The 10,562-nt window shown below is 46.1% G+C and overlaps 1 pseudogene across 1 annotated transcript; it reads left to right on the plus strand.

Annotated features, from left to right (window-relative positions):
* Positions 1-8,487: 8,487 nt before the first annotated feature.
* On the plus strand, positions 8,488-9,009 carry LOC116530150 (annotated as a pseudogene). The gene has a single exon (XR_004259853.1). The product of XR_004259853.1 is annotated as a galectin-1 pseudogene (transcript).
* Positions 9,010-10,562: the final 1,553 nt, after the last annotated feature.

Here is a 10,562-nt window from a genome sequence, read left to right on the forward strand (position 1 = left end):
GGGCAAAACCCCTAAGGCCAAAAGAAGGCCATGCCAGTGTGAACCAACCATCAAAGCAAGGAGCTGGTGATCACCAAGGAAGGTGGTCCTGAAAAATCTTTGCCAATAAGCACCAACAAGCACCACCAAGCACCAGCACGCACCAAGCACCACCAAGCACCAGCATGCACCACCAAACACCAGCACGCACCAAGCACCAGCATGCACTACCAAACACCAGCACGCACCAAGAACCACCAAGCACCAGCATGCACCACCAAACACCAGCACACACCAAGCACCAGCATGCACCAAGCATCAGCACACACCAACAACAAATACCACCAAACACCAGCATACACCAAGCACCACCAAGCACCAGCACGCACCAACAAACACCAGCAAGTACCAGCACCCAACAACACTAGTACCCACCAAGCACCAGCACAAACACCAACAAGCACCAGCACACACCAGCAAGCACCAGCACACACCAACAAACACCAACAAGCACCAACAAGCCATCAGACAGCCAAGTAGATCTGTTGTTGTAAATAAAGACCCTCTACCCTTCTACCAGCTGAGGTGGGCTATTTTTGGCCAATAACAGACACATGAAATTTCAGGACCTTCTCAAAAAATACTTGCATTGATCTACCTCTGAAGACCAATAAATAAAAAATATAACAAAATATTAGCTTGTCGTGGTGGTTCATGCCTGCAATCTCAACATTTTGGGAGGCCAAGGTGGGAGGATGGCTTGAGCCCAGGAGTTTGAGACTAGCCTGGACAATGTGGTGAGAACCCATTGCTACAGAAAAATTAAAAGTTTAGCTGGGTATGATGGCATGCACCTATGGTCCCTGCTACTTGGGAGGCTGAGGTGGGAGGACTGCTTGATCCTGGAGGTCAAGGCTGCCTTGATTATGCCACTGCATGATCACGGCTCACTGCACTCCAATCTGGGTGATGGAGTGGTGAGGCCTGTTTCTAAAAAAAAAAAAAAAAAAAAAAGAAAGAAAAAGAAAGGAAGAAAAGAAAAATATTAATAAAAACACTTTTGCAAAGTAAGTATTCGGTAAAATATGTATTTCTGTGTAATAATTGACACATATGAAAGACACTAATATATTTCATTTTAAATTTATGAAGCATTGTATTAAAATAAACACTGAACCCACCATCCATCTTGAGAAAGTGTATCTTACTAAAACTGTTGAAATTAACTGTAAGCATCTCCCTGATTTTATTCACTTACCTTCCCTGTAAGGTAGCCACCACATTACATTATTTGGAAGTACAAAATTTCTTTTTCCTTTCCTAAAGAGTTTCCTTCCACATTTTTGTTCTGAAAAGTGTTAAATCTACAGCAAGTTGCAAAATAGCACAATAGACACTCATTTGCTACTCATCTAGATTAACCAATTGTTAACATTTTGCTCAATTTGTGCTTTGTCTATCTATCTATCTATCTATCTATCTATCTATCTATCTATCTATCTATCTATCTATCATCTATCTATCATCTTTTCTGAACCCATTTCAGATGCAGTTATGCACACATAACCTTTGATCTGCAGATGCTCTAAGACCAAGGATCTTTGCCTACATCAAAATCAGGAAAGTCTGCATTGCAACAACACTATTATCTAGTCTGCTGTATATTCAAATTTCCCCAATTGTCCCAGTGTGTTTCCTTTATAGCCATTTTCCTGTGTGTTTGCTCCAAGATCCAGCCCAGGTCCACACATTGCATTAGCTGTCCTACCTCTTTAGCTTTCTCTATTCTAGAACAGTTCCTCAGCCCCTTCTTCCCGCATGACATGGCCAATTTTGAAAACCCCAGGCTGTTATTTTTGGAATGTCCTTCATTTTGGATTTGTCCGATTGTTTCCTCATGAGGAGATTCAGATTAATAAAAAATCAAAGCCCCTTTAAAGGCTTCAAACTGAATGAAATCTGCTCTCAATTTGCTTTGACACCAGTGACGCTGTTGCAGGAATTGAGCCTGGATGGCATAGTCCATCTCTGGAACAAATTTCAGTTAAGCTGGGTAAGGCTGGTAGTTGAGTTGTCAGCCTAACACTTCAACAGTGCTGACAGGGACTCTGGATATCTCTGTTACAGGCTGAGTTAAGTCTTTATTTCCAGTTCATCTCTGAAGTGGGCCTTCCCAACCCAGAGCTCTGCTCTGTTCCATGCAGCCTGAGAGTATCACCCATGAGGAATTGTTGAGATGAGGCCCTGGGTGCCAGTGAGGTGGGCTCGATGGCTGGCAGATGCTCATTGCGCTGGCTCGCTGGGACAGAGGAGCAAAGTGAAAAGGCATGTGGAGTCCCAGTAAGCAAAAAGCAATTTCCTGAGCTGAGCCTTGGCCAGAAGGCTGCAGTTTTATACCTTTCTGCATTCAATGGTTGTGGGGAGGCTGATGCCAGGACTTGAGCCTCATGCTGCATTTCCAAAGGCCCAACCCTCCTGCCTTGTGGAGGCGAGAGGCAGTTCTTAACCTCAGAAGTGTGCAGGGCCCCAGCAGCGCTCCTTGGACACTGCCCGTGCTGATATTAACCAGCCCTCAATGCATCAACTCCCAGGAGGCTTGGGTTTCCACATGAGGTGGCACAATTTAACTGCAGGCCTCGTTGAGTGGAAGTTTTCACACGTTTATTTCCCCTCTAAAGGGCTTGTATGTACAGCTACCTTTTCCTCCATCTCTGAGAACAGCTCATAGGGAGGGGGAAGCAGAAATTGCTGCAGGGTTTTGCCTGTTTTGTTTTCCTGGCATTGCAGATGCGGACTTTCTACTCCATCTCCCCTCTTCCTGGAGACGAGGCATGAGAAACTGGCTTTACCATGATGAGGCTGCTTAGACGGAAGCAGGAAAACAGGAAGGACGTGGGCTCCAGAGCCGGGTCCACTCACTGCTGTGCCTTCCCATGACTTAGCCTTTTCCAGCCTTGGTCTCCTGAGCTGAAGAATGGAGATGCCAATACTCACAGGGCTGCCATGAGGATGGCTGGAGACAGCCATATGCCGATGCTGTTAACGTCAGACGCTCTAGAATGTTGTTTGATTGTTAGCCTGGGATCCACTGAGAGTCCCTCAAAATTCTGGGAGTAGAATTTAAGAGACTTGTAAACTTGAATAAGAAATGTAATTGCACCTTTATTATCATGGAAAGTGATGCACAACTTAGCATTACCTTCAATTCTGTGGGCAACAACTCATGGTAGTGTAAGTAGTACCAGTGACTGTCATCAATGGAAACCGTAGATACTTTTATTTACATTACAGTTTTATAGGAATCTCAAAACATTATTTACACTCTCTGTGAGTTCAAAATTATGTTAATGATTAGACATACAGCTAGATCCTGCTATTTAGTGTGCGAATTAATAATCACAGATATTAACGGATCATACATTTGTCGTAAGGTATTTTGATAACTGTAGTTCATTATAATTAGTTTCGTTTGTACTCCTGTGTATTTTACTTAAGGTGCTTACAAGCATTCTGAGAAGGGATTCAAGGGTTTTACCAAAAGTGTCCTGTGTTCAAAAAATGGTTCAGAAGTGCTGCTCTAGTTACTCGGGCTTTGCATAGTAACCTTCCGTTCTCAGCGGTTCGTGCTGGGTCCTGGCTGAAGGTGTGAAGTGGCTTTCTCACTCAGTTTCTTCCTTTGCTGCCCTTCTCCTGAAAATGGAGATAGTGGGAAGGCAAGTGCCTTGGGAGCATCTGTTCCCAGGGTCTTCAGATTGGTGGATGACAGGCAGGCATGCCAAGGGCATTCATATGTGGAACAGAACAGACACGCATGAAGTATCCGAGCTGTCACCCAGATTATACCAGAAAAGTGAGAAACAAACTGAGCTGGAGGTCAAGTTGAGGAAGCAACAATTTGATCTACAGGTGAGGGTGGAGTGTCCATCCTTTCCTAAACTTGCCCTATTCCTGTCTCTAAGGTCCCCCCTTCTGTGATTGTTCAGAATAAAATGCAATAGCATACTTGTGTGTGTTTTCAGCATTCTGCACTATAAAAATGAAATCTATAGATTTAAGGATACATTACACCACTCCCAGGGAAAAACGAAGTGGTGCATCATCACGGAGACCTAGGGGGCGGGCAGAGACGGTAACTTGACCCGCTCAGGAGTATCCATTGAGTAACTGCTGGACAAGCTGCTCTTTTCTCTTCTGCAATGAGACTGAGAATTGGAAATCCTTGCTGGGTGTAGTGGCTTATGCCTGTAAACCCAGCACTTTGGGAGGCCGAAGTGGACGGGATCACCTGAGGTCAGGAGTTTGAAACCAGCCTGGCTAACATGGTGAAACGCCGTCTCTACTAAAAATACAAAAATCAGCTGGGTGTGGTGGCACAACCTGTAATCCAAGCTACTTGGGAGGCTGAGGCAGGAGAACCACTGGAACCCGAGAGGCGGACGTTGCAGAGAGCTGATGTTGTGTCACTGCACTCCAGCCTGGGTTGCAGAGTGAGACTCCATCCCACTCCCCCCCCCAAAAAAAAAAAAGAATTGGAAATCCCCACAGTCATGAGCAAGGAGAGCCAGGAATCTGCTTCGTGAATTCTGGGGAATGGGGCTGTGAAGCTGGAGACTCTAGTGAAGCCTCTCAGGCCACTTACTCTTGGGTGCCAACCCTGACCAACAGACGGAGAAGCACATGATCACCAAACTACAGCCTTGTGGGCCAGCTTGTCATACCCAAATCCAACAGAATGTAGAGACAAGAGCTCCAGGAAGAAAAGCAAATAACTTCTAATCTGGACACAGGTCAAATCATCCCTTCTAATGATGTGGCACTAGGCAAGTGGCTTCACCTCCTCCACCTTAGTTTTCTCCTCTGTGAAATGGGGGGATCATGTCTACCTCTGAGGATTTAATGGCAGTATATAAATAGAGCCTGGCAGGTGGCAGAACCATGGTAGATGTTCAGCATTGTTAGTTCCTGAGTTGGGTAACTGTTGTTTTTTCCCAACCAACCTCCATCCTTCTCTCGTTCTAGTAACATTACCTGGACTTTCCTTTAGGAAATAACCTTCCTCTATATGTTTTGCATGGAGCTAACGCTGCCTAAATCCTGCAGAGCATATGTGAGTCCATGTTGGCCAACCAGAGCATCTTTGCTGCTCTGCATCCGTGATAGATCAAGGGTTGGCCCATTATCAGGTCAGATTTGTGAGAGCTCCATCTTGGACTTATCCTAGAACCATCAAGGAAGAAGAGACCTCCTTCCACTGAAGCCACTAATCCTGGAGCTGTGAGCATCAATTTCAGCCCTCCAAGGATACCAATCCCCCTAAGAAAGCAGAACTGGGAGATGGAGATGGCATCATGTGAGCTCCTGACTCCCATGGTGCCTGAAGCTAGCAGACTGCTGGAATTTTTAGTTATGTGAACTAATCTATCTCCTCTTTCTTTAAGCTAATGTAAGTTTGGTTTCTGCCCTTTACAGTTACAAAGGCATTTAGTAATTCCATTCCTTTTTGTCTCCCTCTCTATGGAAAGAGTGGCTAGGATGGGTTAAAACTGGTAGTCAAGTGGACAAGCAGTGGAGGTGAGGACCAAGGGGACAAACTGGGGGATTCTCCCTCCACCTCCAGGGAAAAGAAGGCAGGCTGGGGAAGCTGCGGTACTCACCATCACTCCTGCCTGTCTTTGGCTGAGTGTCTCACTGGGGGTAACTCTCCAGCACTTTCAGGGAGAATGCCCTGATGCGGTGATTCCAGAAGCCAAGAATAAGCACAGCGACAGTTCCTGGCGGGAGACGTGGCAGGCCTGGCAGAGACTGGCTCAGCGGTCACAAGTACTTGCCAACTCTGCTTCATCTCTCCCTTAAAAAACCCAAACAAACAACACTTTATTGAGGGATAATTAACATATAATAATGTGCATATATATGATTAAAAGTTTTAATTTTTTTATTTTTGTGGGTACAAGGTTGTACATATTTAATGTATGCAACTTGGTATGTGTGAGATAAACATGCAAGGTGAGACCATCACCACAATCAAGGCCATAAGCATCTCCATCACCTCCCAAAGTGTCCTTGTCCCCCTTTTACTGATTTGTTTTTGTGATAAGAACACCTAACGTAAGATCTAGCCTCTTAGCAAATGTTTAACTACACACTACAGTGTTGCTGGCTATGGACACTCTGATGTACAGTAAGTCTCTAGGACTTTCTCATCTTTATAACCAAAACCTTTTGCCCTTTGACTAATACCTCTCTGTTTCCCGCCCCTGCTTCAGCTCCTGGCAACCCTCACTGTACTCTTTCGAAATCAAAGTTTCAGCGGAGACTAATTTCTCACTTGCAAGATGGATGTTAACATACCAAAGGGCACCCCGAAAGCAGCAGAGAGCAGGGTGGTGAGGCCACGCATACAGGACACGGAGCCTGCCGGCCCTCCTACTCGCAGCTCTACTTTTACCCATTTTATGCATTAGGGTCGTTCCGTACAAAATCTGGTGTGTAGTTGGAACCCCTGGTTTATTACATAGTGCCACCTCGGCTAGCGGAATGTTAGCAGACTGGAACACCAGACAGCCAATTTTGATGGGGACAAGAGAGATTTATGCTTTAAGAGAGGTGGGTGAAGAGAAGACGCAAGATTGAGGGAAGAGGGCATGCATAAGTGAGCATTTTGCTTCTACGAGTTTAATTATTTTAGATTCCTCATGAAAGTGGTATCATTCATGTAAGTTTCCTTCTGTTTCTGGCTTATTTCACTTAGCACGGTGTCCTCCAGTTTCCTCCACGATGTTACGAAGGCAGGGCTTCCTCCTTTGTTAAGGCTCTTTTGTATGTTTTTGTTACACATGCATACTCTGCTTCATCTCTTGAATACTGCCTCCCAAGATGCTCACTTCATGCATGCCCTCTTCCCTCAGTCATACTTCTTCTTTTTGCCCACCTCTCTTAATGTATAAATCTCTCTCGTTCCCATCTGGTGTTCCAGTCTGCTAACATTCTGCTAGCCATGGTGGCACTATGTAATAAACCAGGGATTCCAACTACACACCAGATTTTGTATAAAATGTCTTTAATACATAAAATGAATAAAAGTGGAACTGCTTGTAGGAGGGCCAGCAGGCTCCGTGTCCTGCATGCATGGCTTCACTGCCCTGCTCTGTGCTGCTCTAGGGGTGCCCTTCGGTTTGTTAGCATCCTTATTGCAAGTGAGAAACTAGTCTCCACTGAATCTTTGATTTCAAATGAAAAAAAAAATTGGAACATTTTTAGATGGGTCAGAGAAGAAAATGAAGGTGAGAAAAGGCAAGCGAAGCATGAAAGTCTCCTGGCAAACTCACAGCAGGGTATGGCTTGGAGCCAGCCTTGAACCCTGCATGCTTCCAACATGGCATCTCCTCTCAGATTTGGTCTTCACAGGCCCCAGTGTTTTATGGGAATTGTCTACTCTTGGAGAGCCGCAAGCATGTGCCACGTGCCTAGCATTGACTGTCATTATCTCCTTGGATCTGAACAATGCTCCAAGTGGTCACTGTTAATGCCACTGTATGGATAATGACATTGATCTTCCATAGAAACCGTGGAAGGATGAGGCTATCTGGTTCTCTCTTCTGTTAAGGTCTGTGTTAACTTGTCTTAGAGATGGTGCCTACAGTCCTCCCCTCCAGGTAGTCTTGTATGACTCTTCCTGTTGATAGGTGGAATCTATTTCCTGCCCCCTTGAATCTGGGCTAGTCTGTGACTTGCTTTGATTAGCAGAATTAAGCAGAAGTGACACTGTGTCGGTTCCAGGCCCAGCTGTTGAGAGATCTGGAAGTTTCTGTGCTGGCCCTCCTGGAAGTGGGCTGCCATGCTGTCAGGGCATCGTGTGACCCTGGTAGAGTGATGACATGGGAAGAGGCTCTGGAGAGTGTAGCTTTAATAACGTGTCAGTTTAATAATAAATTGTTTCAAGATGCTATATTTTGGGGTGGTTTGTTATGAAGCAATAAATAACTGAAAGAGTTTGCTTCTCTTTTATTAATTGAAAATTAACTTATTGTGGCAAGTGGTCAGCTCTGACGTTTTTCAAAATTCACAACAATTGGGCTACATTCTTCCTGGAGCAATGGCAGACAACAAATTGGAACCAGGAAATGCTCAACTTTAAACCCTGGTCTCCTGAGAAAATCAGCATCAGCTTCACTCCTTGCAGTCCATTCTAGCCAGATTTTGTTGGGTAGTGGCGGTGCTCTGAGCTTATAGCCAGGAAATTTGAATGCAAAAATTTCTACCTTTGGAGGATTGTGAAAGAGTCTATGTTCTACTTTGGGAAATACTTGTGTTTTCCAAGGATAGCTTAGTTTGTCACGTGAGATTCTGCTTCAGTGGCCATCCTTATGCTGTTACTATGTAAAAAAACAAGATTGTATTTCATCTTAGAAAGATCCAGATGTGGTTTTTGCTTTGCTAAGGGGCTGGATTTTAGGTTCTGGTTAAGGCAGGTAACCTAGTAGATGCCTCATGGATAAAAATTCTGCAGAAACGCTCTCGGGTGGAGCCTTCAGAGAGCTGGTGTGCCTGTCCCGCGAACATCCTCCTGCCCTCAATCATGGCTTGTGGTCTTGAGGCCAGCAGCCTGAATCTCAAACCTGGGGACTGCCTCCGAGTGCGGGGCGAGGTGGCCCCTGACGCCAAGAGCTTCGTGCTGAACCTGGGCAAAGACAGCAACAACTTGTGCCTACACTTCAACCCTCGCTTCAACGCCCACGGGGACACCAACACCATCGTGTGCAACAGCAAGGACGGCGGCGCCTGGGGGGCTGAGCAGCAGGAGGCTGCCTTTCCCTTCCAGCCCGGGAGTGTTGCAGAGGTGTGTATCAGCTTCGACCAGGCAGACCTGACCATCAAGCTGCCAGATGGATGCGAATTCAAGTTCCCCAACCGCCTCAACCTGGAGGCCATCAACCACATGGCAGCTGACGGTGACTTCAAGATCAAGCATGTGGCCTTTGACTGAAACCAGCTAGCCCATGGCCCCCAATAAAGGCTCTGCTCCCTCTGGAAAAAAAAAAAATTCTGCAGAAACAAGGTGCTTGGGAAGGTGGGGCTGAAGTAGTAGTTTTTCTCTGAATGTGAGGTAGTTCACCTCTCTACGTCCATTTTTATTGGGTAGGCCTCACCTGTCTTTATGTTTTTAGCACAAATGTTGGTTCCATATTTGAACTCCCTGAGCCAACTTTGATGAAGGGCAGGAAGACAGAGCCAGGATGGCACAAGCATCGAATTCCCTACATGGTGGCTTCTCGTGATTGTTTTCCAGACCCCGAAGCCTTTTGGGAACTCAGATGGAAGCACTGTCTTCAGACATGCAGCTTATTCTTGTTTCCTCCAGGAGCCAATAGGTGGTAGTAACGGGCCAGCAAAGAAGCACCTGCTAAGGTGGGTGGTTCAGCCTAGGTCAAGGCAATAGAAGCTGCTATGCAATTTAAGTCAAAGAATACCTCTGGAGAAGTACTTGAAGTCTGAATGCATGTGATGCAGACGCTAGCTTCGCAAAACAGCCTGGCTTAATGCAGACTCCATTTTCCAAGAATTTTTCATCTCTCTGAGCTAGAATATCTACCTTCCTGGCAGATGGGTCACACATTGGGAGTAGCAAGGCTGCATCTGAGCACCCGCCAGATGGTGTACAGCCTTTGGGGGTTGCCAAATATGTGCCAGGTGTTCTCCTTGCCTGCTTGGGGCTGACCATACCCTGGGCATGTGGTCCAAGCCCAGAAAGGTGCAAAGAGGCACGAACATGCAAACAGCTGGATGGGCAAACACAGGCAAAAACATCCCATAAGCACTGACTGTGCGGCTATGTGGAGGCTGTGAGGATGAGAAAGACGTGATGGAAGGATGGTGAGACAGGGATTGGCATGAGGCTGGGCTGCTCAAGGAAGGTCTTGTGAAGGTGTGGAGTTTGGGAAGAATTTGGAAGAAGAAACCCAATTTGGTAGGAAAAGATACTGTGGAGGCGAAGGAAGCATCAGAGGAGCTGCTGTGATGACTTTGATTGGTCCAGCAGATGAGAGGTCTTGGGCCAGAGCAGCTATTGACTGTAAGGAACCCGGGAGTTGATGGTGAGAACATTTACGGCAGGGCTTCCTGGGCACCAGGTTATGGCCCATCAGGAGGGGCAGCTGCATCAGTGTGGGTGAATGTCATCAGCAAACCAGATTCAGAGGCACTCACAAGGCTTAACTTGCCTGACATATTCTTTTCATTTTTTTAAAATTGCATTTTAGGTTTTGGGGTACATGTGAAGAACATGCAAGATTGTTGCATAGGTACACACATGGCAGCGTGATTTGCTGCCTTCCTCCCCTTCACCTATATCTGGCATTTCTCCCCATGCTATCTCTCCCCAACTCCCCACCCTCTGCTGTCCCTCCCCTATTTCCCCCCAACAGACCCCAGTGTGTGATGTTCCCCTCCCTGTGTTCATGTATTCTCATTGTTCAACACCCACCTGTGAGTGAGAACATGCGGTGTTTCATTTTCTGTTCTTGTGTCAGTTTGCTGAGAATGATGGTTTCCAGGTTCGTCCATGTCCCTACAAAGGACACAAA

The sequence above is a fragment of the Sapajus apella genome, unplaced genomic scaffold (assembly GCF_009761245.1).
Source record: "Sapajus apella isolate SASKATOON/1434 unplaced genomic scaffold, GSC_monkey_1.0 scaffold65, whole genome shotgun sequence".
NCBI classification, from domain to species: Eukaryota; Metazoa; Chordata; class Mammalia; order Primates; family Cebidae; genus Sapajus; species Sapajus apella.